Genomic DNA, 14,710 nt, shown 5'->3' with positions numbered 1-14,710 from the left:
TTTGAACAAGGGAACCAGAGGCTTGATCTGGAGTGCGAGCATCTGTTGGCGGGAAATGCCTAAGGAATCTCTCGATTGAGGGACGCCGGGAAAGAATGATGTCGTACCGAGAAGCCCAGCGCCGTAATGATTTCACAACTTGTTGGCAAGCCGAGCTCTCCAGCGCATTGTTCCTCCGGAGTACATGATATTCCTCCCACAGTTCGTCAACTCGACTCTGAACATCTGATATGGTCACTCCCCCGCGCACACGGATGTAATCCTCGTACGCAGTCCTCTCAGCAATGGTCGTATTCAGCTCGGCCTCCAGATCCTTCTTATCGGACTCTAAGTCCTTATTATCGGCCTCCAGCTTCACTAAACGAGCCAGAAGCTCGTCATTCTTCGTCTGATCGGCTATAGCTCTTTTCTCAGCTTCGTCTAAAGCCGAAGAGTACAGCCGTTTCCAGTGAAGTATCTCCATCTCCTTGAGTACAAAGCAGCTATATTAGTTCGGCAGCTGTACCGAGCAGATAGTAAAATACAAGAGGAATAAAGGCGAGTACGAAAAGCTATACGAAGACAAGTGTAGAGAATTTTTCATTCACAAGGAAAATTTTTTACACTAGGAGGGCTTCAAGGCCATTTTACAAGGAAGAAACTAGACTAAGAGAAGGGAGACGAAATCATACTCCGCCAGCTTCGTCTCCGGCTCCTCGGTCTGGTTCAGCTTCTTTCTCCTGAGCTACCTCAGCCTCGGCCTCGCATCCTGCCGGCCTCGCCTCCGCCTCCTGATCGGCTTCCTTCTCCGGATGCCCGGCCCGCTCGACTTCGGCCTCCTGCTCCAGCGGCTCGGCCTCACCCTCTCCGTTGTAAGTCGAAGCGGGTGAAACGGGTCCCACGGAGGCAAAGATAGCCTCCAGGTTCTCGTCCCGATCAGCTCGACAACTCCGGACTCGGTCTGCAGAAAGCAGGACCGAGGATGAAGCGAGCTCCTCAAGGAGCGGCAGATTCTGAAGCCGAGCTGCTATCTCTCGGCTGTACAGAGGCAGCACGACGTCGGCCCCCTGCTCGCCCTTATCGGTAATTAGCCTTACCAGACTACCGACAAAGGCCGAGAACTGGCCGCTCAAAAAGAGTTTCTCCGTGTAAACACGGAGAGCCTCCCCCTGGGCAGCCACGGCGGCAGCCTCCTTCTGAGCCTCCCGGTGCTTCGTCTGCTCTTGCAGGATGATGAGCTGGTTTTTGGCTGACCGGGCTTCATCCTGAGCCGAGATCCTAGCAGCTCGGGCCCTCTCAAATTTGGCCTCAGCCTGTTCGGCCAGACTACGAGCAAGATGCAACTTCTTCTGCATCTCCTCGTAGTCGTGGGATGCTTTGGAGAGCTCCACGGAGACGAGCTTGGCTCTCTGAAGATGAACAAGGAAAAAACTCAACAGAATGGCCATCAAAAAATGGGGAAAAGAAGCCAAGTCAGAAAGCTTACCTCCACAAAATTCGTCGGCCATTGAAAAGGCTCAGGGACGTGTTCCGGGATGTCTGCAACCACCTCGGAGATGACCAGGTCTTTCCCCGGCACTCTTGGGGACTCATGAAATTTCCCCTTCCCTTTAGCCGAACACGGCTCCGGCTCTTTCGGATCCGAAGAAGAGGTTTTTTGCCTCTTCGGATTCTTCTCGGCTTCAGACGCCGAGCGAGGGGCTCTCTGCCTCTCCGGCTCCACAAGCTCGGAGGACTTTCGGATAGCCTTATTCAGCAAGTTCACTGTCAAAAAACAAAAAAAAAAAAAAAAAAACAACAAAGTCAGATTTTCTTCGTTAAAGCAGTAGAGCATAAAGATAAAGAGAAATCCTCACCCTCGGCCTCTTCGTCCGAAGACGAGATGTCGAACACGACGTCACCCTTGGCCATCGAGCTCGTCCAACGGTTCAGGCCGAGGATGACGGATAACGGACTTCGGCCCTCTCCAGGGAAAACTAGGAGCCGCGGTCCTATCATAGTAGAAGAAGCGGTTTTGCCACTTCGGCCACTTCGTTTTACAAAAGACCCTAAAGGGCTGTACAGGGATCAAGTAAAACCAAGACCCCTTCCTCTTAAATTGAAAGAATTTAAGGATCGCCTTCAAAGACAAATCCCTTCCTAACTTACGGAGTTCGGCAGCGAAGGCCGACAAGTGCCTCCAAGAGTTCGGAGTCACCTGGCCTAAAGGAAGCTGAAAAAAATCTAGTAAATCTATAAAGGCAGAAGGGAGGGGGAAACGAAGCCCGCATTCTAAGCAGGCCTCGTACACGGTGGCGTAACCCTCCGGCGGGGAGTCAGCCCTATGATCACCGTCAGGTACCACCGCCTTCCCCCCAGGAAAAAAGTATTTTTCGGGTAGGGATATCACAGTATCCTTACTCAAAATACTATGGAAATACTCTACGGTCTTCTCCCCGGACTCTTTCCGGCCAGAAGACCCCTTACCGCCTCTCCTACCGCTACCCGACTCCGAAGAAGAAGAAGAAGACATTTTTCTTACTTTTTGAAGGTGAAGAAAGTCTGAAGAAATTCTTGAAAGCGGAGAGAGAATTTTCGCAAAAAAGAGAGAGTGCAGAAGAAGCAGTCGCAAAAGTGCTTCAATGATGAAGAAAGGAGGTATTTATCAGATTCGGCGAAGATTTCAAAATCGTCGCACCGTTTCGAATCCCACCTTTTCAGGATTCAACGGCCGGATTTTACTGTCGCATTTAATGCAGTCACGTGCAAGGCACGTCCCCTGACATCAGCCTCCCCCTTGCCTTTATCCAGAATGCCGAAGTGACTCACTTCGCCGAAGTGATTCACTTCGCCCTTCGGGGGGGGTAGTGATGGGGTGCGTACTAAACAAGCCCAACAGCAATGACGGCCCATCAGCCCAAAGCCCAAGGAAGAGTATGAGTTCGGCATTACCAAAGAGTTCGGCCTCAGCCTACAGCTCGGTAAAAGCCAACCAATCAAGCTCTGCTCTCAGGTCGGCATCAAGCTCTACTCTCAGATCGGCAACCAAAGCAGTTCGGTCTCAGTATTCGACCGAACAAGGAGTTAGTGGACCCATACAGGATTTCCACAACTTCCAACACACCCACTACCACGTGGTGTCAACTCAGGCCACGATCGTAGGCCATGACCTACGCTACATCCACGATCTTAGGCCATGACCTACACGACATCCACGACTTAGGGTGGTGATGCAAGCCACGATCTTAGTTCAATATATAAATAGAACTTAGATCTGATAGACAGGGGTTAAGCTCTCTAGAGATAAAATATCATATAGCAAGTCCGTGTTGTAAGCTGTAATCCCAGATCAAGCAATACAATCTTGCCCTCCCTTCTTCCCGTGGACGTAGATTTACTTCAGTAAATCGAACCACGTAAATTCATTATGTCGTAGTCTTTATTCTCTACCAGCATTTACTAACATCAGAAATTCGCGGATTCATCATGCTTGTTGTTTATACATTATGTTTTTCACCATTAATGCAGCGTTGTTTAATTCATTTTCTATTGTTTGTTAAACATAGATTGAGAGTGTTTAATTGTTTGGAGTGTTAGCTAATTTGACTTGTTCAGAAGAATATTCGATAGTGGATTGAGTAGGAGATAATCCCGCACTTCCGCAACAACTTGGATTGCATTTTAAGATTGGTTGATAGGTTAAGTGTTCAGCTAATTATGAACTACACATTATATACATGTTTAGAAACTTCAAATTCATTAACAAAATATTAAAATTTCTAAAATATGCTTTAAAACATGCTTTAAAATATATAAAGTTATGTTTTATTTTACACAAATCTCAAATATTAGTATTTGATTATGTTTGTGTTTAAGTATATGTCTCAAATTTATCACAACTAAATATTTTATATTTTGTAAATGTAACTAATTTTCGTCATTATTTATTGGATTGATCGCATGTTAATTTTATCGGTAGCAACCCGATTAACCCGTTGGGCTACCCCGAAACCCGAGCTTTTAGGGTTAGGGTTGAACTTTTATAGCCCGAAAAAATCAGCCCTATTAGCCCGCACCCGATTGATCCGCAACCCGAGTAGGGTTGGCCCGAAACCCGGTGGGCCAGCCCGATTGACATCCCTAATAAGAGCTCATCCCAGAGCTTATCTTAGAGCTCATCTCATTTCCACGTAATCACTATTTTATTTAATTTTTAATTGCTGATGTAAATTAAAGACACCGTAATATATGGCAAAAAAACATATTTCATTTAAAAACTAAATAAAGCATAAATGTCTAAATAATATAAATAAAATTACATAATAAATTCATTCTTCGATGCATTACAATATTGAAAAACAGAATACAACGAGAAGCGAATTTAAATACAATTACAATAAAACATCAGTGAAATGGGAGTGAAATTATGTAGAGAATGATGTGGGTGTGTGAAATGAAGGAGAGGAGATTGAGGTATATATAATAGGAGAAGAAAATTAAAAAATTAATTTAAAAATATATATATATGAAAATCATCTCCGCCATCGGATCGAGCCTCCGCAATGGAAGCCCAGGGCCGATGCGGAGCTGATATGCCATCGGCTGGGGCGATTGATCGGGCATGGGGCGGAGGCGTTGGGGAAGGGCCCGACGATCAGCTCCCTCCCACAATGGGAGCCGATCGGAGGCGATCCGGTGGCTGATCGTTCTGCCCTTGCGATCGGCCACCACTGCTGATGCTCTAACTTTCAAAATTTTATTGTAAAAAACATAAAATCAATTAACTTTCAAAATAAAAAAATATGCACAAACGTATGGACTAGTGAATTTAGCAATAATTAATATGCATATTTTGTTAATATTATGAATTATAACAAAAAAAAATAGGCGACAATTTGTCATTGTCGCAAAGTCGTTCTTGCGATAATCAAGGGGATGGTTTTATTCATGAATCTATATTCTGTATTTCGCTATTACTTGATCAAATCTCAAGACGCTTAGAACGAATAATGTATTTTGTCTTTCATGAATCATGCCTATGCGAAAATGAATGGAATGGATAAGACTCATGCTTTAGAGCATCAACAATTGCGGATGTCCCGCCGGATGTCGGACCGGCGTGCCCGGTGTCCGCGCGGGACGTCCGTCATTAGGCGTGAAGGAGGCGTACGCGGACGTCGCTTGCGGACACCGCAGATCCGCGGCTTTCCGGCGACGTCCGCCATTGCAGTGCCACGATGGACGTCCCGCGCGGACGTCCCAATTTTTGAATTATTTTAACTCTATATATGGCTCGTTGAAATTTTAATTCCGTAAATTGCATATTTGTGAATTTGTGAATTTTTATTAAATTGTGGAAGTCCGTCGGGATGTCCTTGGGGATATCCGTCATTGTGCAGTGAGATGTTCTTATGATGTGGTAGTACAGTGGAAGGACCTTATGACGTGGCAGGAGGTGTTTTTGGGAAGTCCGTCGGGAAGTCCATGATCACAGCTTTGCAGTCACTAATATCAATAAATCAGAGTTTGTACATCAATAAAACTTCAGCCTTCCCCAAAAGTCTTAACTATTTTAGCAAGACACCCTGCAATATATGAAAGGGAAATCAAGCCCTTAGCCTAGATTAGAAGATCTTGTGCTGTGCAAATCAGCCACAAAATGGCAAAGGAGATCGTCGATACCCAAAGTGGATAGTGGAGTACTAAGTCCTTGAAAGATTAATGAAAATCATGTTGGAATCAAATTAATGATTCACATAATTCATCACATAAATCATACATGTTGAATAAGATTGATAAACATAAAGCGAAAGCGTACATGGATTCGGATTCATGATGTTGATTCTGAAGTATGGAAATTAGACTTCCAAGTGACAACGCATTCACAGATTCTCTGTATGTGAAGTAGTAATACGTCTGATCAATAGGATTGAGAATCTATTGACCTATTTATAGGTTGCACTTGGGGACCATAATCATGTATTTAGAGAACAAGTCCCTAACTTTATTATAACTTTAATTTCACCCATAACAAAATTAAAGTTATCCAGAGTAGTATCTGCACAATAGTACTCATACTTTTATAGATAATCGTTCGACCCTACAAGTTATATAACCTTAGTAGATCATATAATCGGGTCAATCAATAAATAGTCATATATATTATACAATCTTTGGACTATTATATTGGACCATATTAAAATGTTCCAACAATCTCCCACTTGGGCCAACATAAATGTCACCAAATGATTGTACATTACTAAAGTTATGCGCTTACTATTTATATTAATCATCTTTACCGATCCGGTCTACTAAACATGTTAATATAGAACCAAAGAAGTTTAAGTCACAACACGTATATTTTGCATGTCTATTTTCAATTGGTCCTCTGAAACTATAGTGAGATCAGAAAATACCAAAGCATAATTCAAAGTAACTAAAACCAAAGTAACTAAAGTGTGCACTTAATATAATTGAAATTCAATATTATTACATAGATGAACATAAACTCCCACTAAACCAAAGTATCACAAGGTCGAACACCCATGTGAAATACATGCTCATGAAAGACCGAAGGCGGTAAACCTTTAGTAAAAGGATCCACAAGCATGGAAGTCGAACCTAAGTGTTCAATTTGCAATTGTCTACTCTGAATTCTATCCTTAACAGCAAGGAACTTGATGTCAATGTGTTTAGACTTCGACGAGCTCCTGTTGTTGTTGGAGTACATGATTGCAGACTTATTGTCACAATATACCTTGAGTGGTCTTTCAATACTATCCACAATTTGCAGTCCTTGAATAAAGTTTCGCAGCCATACTCCATGTTGTGATGCCTCAAAACAAGCTATGAATTCTGCTTCCATTGTAGAGGTGGCTATCAATGTTTGTTTAACACTTTTTCAGGATATAGCCCCTCCGGCTAGCATGAAAACATAACCTGACGTGGATCTACGACTGTCCTGGCATCCCGTGAAATCCGAATCAGAATACCCAATGATCTCAAGCTGATCCGATTTCCTATAAGTGAGCGTATAATCATTTGTTCTTTGTAGATACCGCAAAATGAATTTGTTGCAAGCAAGTAGTATATGCATTCATCAACTGGATTTGTCTCAAAACCAAATGAGACGACAATTTGATGAAATTTAACATACCACTGACGAGACGTTTGTTTAAGACCATAAATGGATTTCTTAAGTTTGCATACCATCTTCTTTGGGTCACCAGACACAAAGTTTTTAGGTGTCGCCATATAAATCGTTTATGTAATGTCGCCATTAAGAAACACTGTCTTTACATCCATCTGATGTAGCTCCAAATTAAAATGAGCCACCAGTGCCATGATTTTTCTGAATGAGTCTTTCGTTGAAACTGGAGAGAAAGTCTCAGTAAAATCGATGCCTTCTTTTTGAGTAAAGCCTTTTGCTACAAGACGAGCCTTGTATCTTTCCACATTGCCTTGCGAATCCCGTTTGGTCTTAAAAATCAACTTGCAACCAATGGGTTTTGCACCTTCAGGCAATGGGACAAGATCCCAAACGTCATTGCTTTGCGTAGACTTAATCTCTTCAACCATAGCATCGATCCACTTTTGAGCATTAGAGATTTCAATGGCTTGAAGGAAAGTGACTGGGTCATCTTCCATCACTCCAATGTCTACCCCATGCTCTTGGAGATATACAATATATTCATCTGTAGATATTGTAGGTCTCCTCACTCTAGTGGATCTTCTTAGTGGCACTACTTCGTCATGTTCTTGAGGAGGTTGAGGTTGTTCTTCATGTTGTTGTTCAGGAGGCGGAATAGGAATTACAAGAGTGTCGTCTTGTTCTGGAATGAAGGGAAGTGAAATTACTTCCTCTTCAAAGACAACATTCTTCATACCATCTTCCCCCAAACTCAGCTTCCTCAAAGAACCTTGCATTATTCGTCTCGAAAAATGATCTAGTTGTGGGATCATAGAACTTGAAACCCCTTGACCGCTCAGGATAACCTACAACGTAACAACTTACCGTTTTAGAGTCCAATTTATGCTCGTGTGACCTATAAAGTCGAGCTTCTGCTGGACAACCTCAAACATGTAAATGACCTAAATTGGGCTTTTTGCCCATCCATAATTCATATGGTGTTACGGCAATTGCTTTAGTAGGTACACGGTTTAGCATGTATGTTGCGGTCTTAAGTGCCTCTCCCCAAACTGGCAAAGTAGAATGACTAATCATGCTTCTAACCATATCCTTGAGGGTTCTATTTCGTCTTTCAGCAACACGATTCATGGTAGGACTACCGAGCATTGTGTATTGGGGAACGATTCCATATTCCTCAAGAAATCTGGCAAAGGGTCCTGGGCGTTGTTCACCTGAGCCGTCATATCTACCATAGTATTCTCCACCACGGTCAGATCTGACGTTCTTAATTCTTTTGCCAAGTTGATTTTCAACCTTCTTATAACTCTTGAACGTATCAAGTGCTTGAGATTTTTCACTTATTAGATATAAATAACCATATCTGGAATAATCGTCTATGAACGTAATAAAATATCGTTGACCATTCCAAGAAGCAGTAGGGAACTGTCCACAGATATCTGTACGGATAAGTTCTAAGACGTCTGTAGTCCGATTAGCTTCAAATCTCCTAATGTTTATTTGTTTCCCCTTAATGCACTCAACATAGACTTGAAAGCCTGCCATATTGGGAATGGTAAGAATTCTATCTGATACAAGTCTTTCTATTCTCCGTTTGGAGATATGACCCAAACGTTTGTGCCAAATTGTAGCAGAATTCTCACTCATTAATTTACGCTTTGTACCTTGTGTGTTCACATGCAGGGCTTCATTAAATGAAGTAATAGTATTAAGCAAATAAAGATTATCACCATAAGAAAGAGAACCGGTGATAAAGACTAAATTTACTATTTCTAAATGAACAAGTATAACCGAATTTGTCCAATACAGAAATAGAAATTAAATTTCGTCTAAATGACGGTACAACAAATGTTTGTTCTAAATCCTAATAACAACCAGTTTTTAGTAATAATCTAAATGTGCCTATTGCCTCCACTTCAACTTGTTTGCCATCACATAGATGAATCTTTCAGCATCAATCGGCTTTCGGCACTGGATGCAACCCTGCATGGACACACTTATGTGACTAGTAGCAACAGAATCTAACCACCAAGTATGTCCAGGTACAGAAGCTAAATTAACTTTTGAACAAACATAAGTGAAAAATGTACCCTTCTTCACGTATCAAGTGTGATATTATTCCCAATCATTCTTCTTGTGTCCATCTTTCTTGCAAAAGAAGCAAACTGGACCTGATCTTTTCTTCTTAAACTGTTTTGCAGATGGACCTGCAACATTTATGGAGGAATCGGGAAGAATCCTCTTCCCTTTAGCGAACTCGGAAATAATCATCTTTCTCTTGTCTCTTCCTCGTTTACCCCTATAGCTTGTTGCTAAGTGAACACTTTCTGTTTTACTTTGCTTCAACCTCTCTTCCTCTTTAACACAATGAGAAATCAACTCATTCAATGACAACTTATCCTTCACAGTATTGTAACTAACTTTGAAGTGATCAAATTGATGAGGAAGAGATATCATAACCAAATGCACTAGTTGATCATCACTGATCGTCAAATTAAGTGTCGTAAGCTTTGAAGCAGTGTTTGACATTTCCATAATGTGCTCCCGAATTTCCCCTCGGCCATTATACCTCAGTCACAAGTTTATGCATCAATGAAGTCGTTTCGGCCTTTTCATTGCTTGCGAAATTCATATCAATGGCCTCGAGGAATTCCTTAGCAGTTGCTTCTTTCGGGACAGTACCGCGAAAGTTTTCAGGGATGGTATGTTGCATAATCATAAGACTCATGCGATTGGAGTGTTCCCAACTCTCAAAATTCCGTTTATCCTTATCGGAACTTTCATCAGGAAGAGGGGCGGGTTGCTCCGTCCGAAGTGCATAGTCTAAATTTGCAATCCCCGAACCAATCAATATTTTGCTTCTCCATGATGCATAGGTATTGCCTTTTAGCACATGAATGAAATTTAGAAAACCAATAGCATATTCTTGAGCTAGCAAAGAACAAATATAACAAGTAGGACAATGATTAGCTCACGTAAATAATAAGTAAATAAATTAAATAATGACAATTCCCATTTCAAGATGTCGGCACAACATTAAAATTTCATCTTTGGACAAAATAATAACTCGCAAGTGACATCTTAATACGTAGTAATCAAATATAGATAATCATTTCCTGTCAAACAATAAGTCTTCTTTTGGGCCGACTTAGTGTCCACAATGACTTAAGGATAATCTCATATTATTACCACTGAGTACACAAGAAACACGGCCAAATAACAATCTTCCTTTGGGCCGATTAACTATTCGCATGTATTTCAAGTATACAAATAACCTCTACATTCCAAATAAAATTAATCTACATATCAGATCCTACTTTGACGATTTAATACTTTAATTAATTCTTTTAGAATAATTGACATCAATATCTTAGTCATTATTTAATTAATTACTACTTTATAACTAAAACAATCAAATGCGATTGTTTTAAGTAATTGTTTGTACTGTAACACAAACAACTAATAAATTAAAATCAAACAGCATCTGGTTTTAGGGCCAGCAAAACTAAAATACGGCCGTTTCAAAAATTTGAATGTAGATGGCCCAAATAAAAGAAATTATTGGATGCTGCTGAAGGAAATTAAAATTGCAGTGGGCCCCAAAGTTAAAACCAGAAACTAAAATCAGTTTTTCTGAATAGGCGTTCGCGCCGTTTCACGAAAGGAAGGCATTGTTTCACCGCCACATCCGCCATCAAATGGTGCGTTTTTACCGGCGACTTGGCGACGTCGCCGTTCGCCAGAATAAACGGCCGGTGGTCAGATTTAATTGAGAATTGAATTTGGAAAACTGATGAATGATTTTTGAAGACAGAATTTTATCAAAAAATTGAAAACAGAACGATAAAACTCTTTACAAATTTGATCTGAAAATCCCCCAAAGGAACTGAAATGAAGTTGGAGATTGTTGGAGACGAGATATTCAAAGATCAAATCATAACATTGGAGACCAGATATTCAAAGATCAAATCATAACAAATTTCACGCAAATCGTTCCAAAGATTATTAATCCATAAACCAATCACATATCGGTGCGTACATAAACAATCAACTATTAGTTGGAAAAAAATTTGTGAATGAATTCAACAACCTTCAAAAATTTTCGTTCGAAAATTCTTCAAGAATTTGAACACAATTTTCATAAACCGAATCCAACACAGAATTATAAATCAACGAATTATCAATTCATTCCCACATGTATTGGCTTTGATACCATTTATTAGAATCAAATTAATGATTTACATAATTCATTACATAAAACATACATGCTGAATAAGATTGATAAACATAAAAAAGCGTACATGAATTTGGATTCATGATGTTGATTCTGAAGTATGGAAATTAGCCTTCCAAGTGACAACACATTCACAGATTCTCTGTAATCTGTGAAGCAGAAATACGTGTGATCAATATGAATGAGAATCTATTGACCTATTTATAGGTTGCACTTAAGACCATAACCATGTATTTAGAGAACAAGTCTCTAACTTTATTATAACTTTAATTTCACCAATAACAAAATTAAAGTTATCCAGAGTAGTATCTGCACAATAGTCCTCATACTTTTATAGATAATCGTTTGACCCTACAAGTTATATAGCCTTAGTAGATCACGTAATCGGGTCAATCAATAAATAGTCATAAATATTATACTATCTTTAGACTATTATGTTGGACCATATTAAAATGTTCCAACAAATCAAACCTAAGTTTGGGAGATTCACAAACCAGCAGAATCATGGAGTAATAGTCACTACCAAATTTCAAATGATAACAACTTTATTTATTTCAAATCTATTTTTAACATCAATTAAAATTATTTTCATGATCTGGACTTCTTTTAAATTTAAATACCAAATCCTCATAAAGCGAGATTTCGGAAAAAAGGTCTCAATTCGTAAACCTTTCGAAATTTAGGATTAAATTCGCTAACCTTTCGATATATGAGATTGTGGCATGCGAATTTTTCGGAATAAGGAATTTTCGATTTTTAATCCATTTTTTCTTCTTTTTGCACTTATAATATTTATAAATAGACTAAATTACCCCTTATATTTTTACTCCCATATTTGTATTTTTTGCTCCAATAATTTTATTTCCACCAAATTCTTAAAAATCACGGCTAATCACCGCTAGTCCACCCTCATCCTCTTCCTCCTCTCCTTCTGCCTCCACCCTCCTCCTAGATTATACTCATTTCGCCGTCGCCAGTCCGCCTGAAATACCGATGGTTCGCCGCTGCTGCGGCATGCTACTACGAGCGCCGTCGTCCTCTCTGCATTCGCCAGCCATCACTTTCCGCCTCTGTCCCTCAAATCCCTAACTGCGATGCAACCGTCGTTAAACATTTCAGACTCGCGAATCCACCGACTGGCTGTACTATGGCGCCGACCAAATCGAGGTTAAGTTAAGCTCGCCCAAGGCTCTTGCCGAACTTGCACTGTCCCAGCCTAGCTGCTGTTGTGCGTGCTTCGCGCCGCCAGTTCCTCCTTCAACAGTCCCATCAATTTCTCTCGAGTTGTTGCCATCGCCTACTCTTCTCCTCTGTTGGTTGAATGTGGAATGTGATGAAAGATTGTGTGAAAGTAGGATTATACTAAATCTCTAATTGTATTTGTGATTTGCCTATCCGCTCCTATTTTTCAAGATGTTATGGATGGCCTGATTTTGTTAAAACAAAATTGGAGTTGCTGAGTTCTGCAATTTGACTCAAAATGGAGAAATGGAGGTGTACAGAAATCCAAAATAAAATTGGAGTAAAATATTAGGGGTAATTTAGTCTATTTATAAATGTTATAAGAGCATTAGCAATGGCGCGCCCTATGGCGCGCCATGTCAGCAGTTTTATCCTCCTACCTCCCCACCTGCAGTGGGGCGCCCTAAGGTGCGCCCTATGGCGCGCCACATCATCATTTTATTGTTTTGTTTAATTAATTTAACTGTTTTCAAATAATAAGTAACGAGTAAATAAAAAACGGTCTAAATAACAAACGGCGAAGTTTTAATAAAAAAAAGTTACATCATTGAACTAATTAAAAAAAAAACTAAGTCGGACCAATTTCCAACTTCCGACGCAGCTCATCGAGTAACGCCCTGAGATATTCGGCTTCGTCGGGGTCGGTACACTTCTTGAGGGCCTTGTGCGTCTGCAACATCGTCCTTGCCATCGACGCTGTTGCTAACGACTCAAACGCGGTGGCCGTCTGGGTCGGGAGCTCTACCGGGACCGGAGCTTGGGTTGCAGCGGTCGACGATGAGGTAGCGGTGGCCTTCCCCTTGGCCTTCGCAGCCTTGACGCCGGGAGGACGCCGGACGGACACCGGTGTGCCGGAACTCCCTTCATCCACGTACGTCCGGTTGAGGTCAACCGGGTGATTGCCGCTGCCGCTGCTCGTGTAATCACCAGCTTCAGTGGTCTTCGTCCTCTTCGGCGCACTAGTGTGCAGAATTCCACCTTGGAACTTCTGCTTGTCCCTCAAGAGCGCCCAGATGGCCTCGTGCTTGAAGTCGTCGTACATCGACCGGTACGACAATAGCGCTTTAGCGCGCACATCGCTCAAGCTCTCGCCGCTCCCCTGTGACCGAGTGAACTTCTCGAACTCCGCTGCGTACAAGTTCACTTGCTTCTTGACTTGATCCCAGTGCTTGCGGAGTTGCTCACGCTTGCGCTTGTACGCGGTCGGCGGCTTGACCGAATTGTAGAGGTCCGCGATGCGTTCCCAGTACGCGATCTGTCGCTGGTTGTTCGCGAATATCGGATCTTCCGATATATCTACCCAACACCGGGCCAAAGTGAGAGTTTCATCGTCGTTGTAGTTCGTACGGCCGGGGGCGTACTCATCGCAATCACCGGGAGGCGGCAACTTCTGCGCCCGCTGCCGGTTCCGCTTCTTTCTGGCTGGGGCGGAAGCGGTCGCGGCGGGGTCGGGATCGGCCGCTGCGGTTGGGCGGTGCGGAGACAGCTCCATGTCAGACAACCCATACGATTCCGTACTGAAATCGGGATCGTAATGGGTGTTGGTGTCGAACGAACGATAATCGCCGGGTTATGTACCCGGCCAATGCGCCCCTGCGCTAAACGTAAGACTATTGGGGCTTGAATCCATTTCGTAGTAATTATGTAAATGTAAGTTTCGAAAATGAAATCGAGTGAAATGAAATGTTACAAATGAACGGTATTTATAAAAAAATGAAACCGCGTGCCATCGTCCGCGAGGGGCGGGCGATGGCCATCGTCCGCGCTATCCTCCACGACCGAAGTATAGGGCGCGACTATCGTCCGCGCCCTATGGCGCGCACCCGCAATGGGTGCGGACGATGTGCGGCATCGGGCGTGCCATCGTCCGCCCATTGATGCCCTAAGAGCAAATTATTTGGCAGCTAATTAAGAAATTATTCATCTCGATCCCGATTTTATGATAGAGAGCTTGTCAGAATGGGTGGTTTCCTGATCAAGACTCTGCAGAGCTAAGCAATCTTGCAAGAGAGGTCTGTTGATATTTGTAATTATTTGATGTGATCTATCTTTCAATATATTCTGTATGTAATTTTGGAATGTGATAATATCTACAGGTTTCAAACAATTTTGGTAGTGCATCTGATCTC

This window comes from Salvia splendens, chromosome 16 (genome assembly GCF_004379255.2).
Source record: "Salvia splendens isolate huo1 chromosome 16, SspV2, whole genome shotgun sequence".
Classification (NCBI taxonomy): domain Eukaryota; kingdom Viridiplantae; phylum Streptophyta; class Magnoliopsida; order Lamiales; family Lamiaceae; genus Salvia; species Salvia splendens.
The sequence above is the reverse complement of the archived record's forward strand: the minus strand, read 5'-3'. Positions refer to the sequence as shown.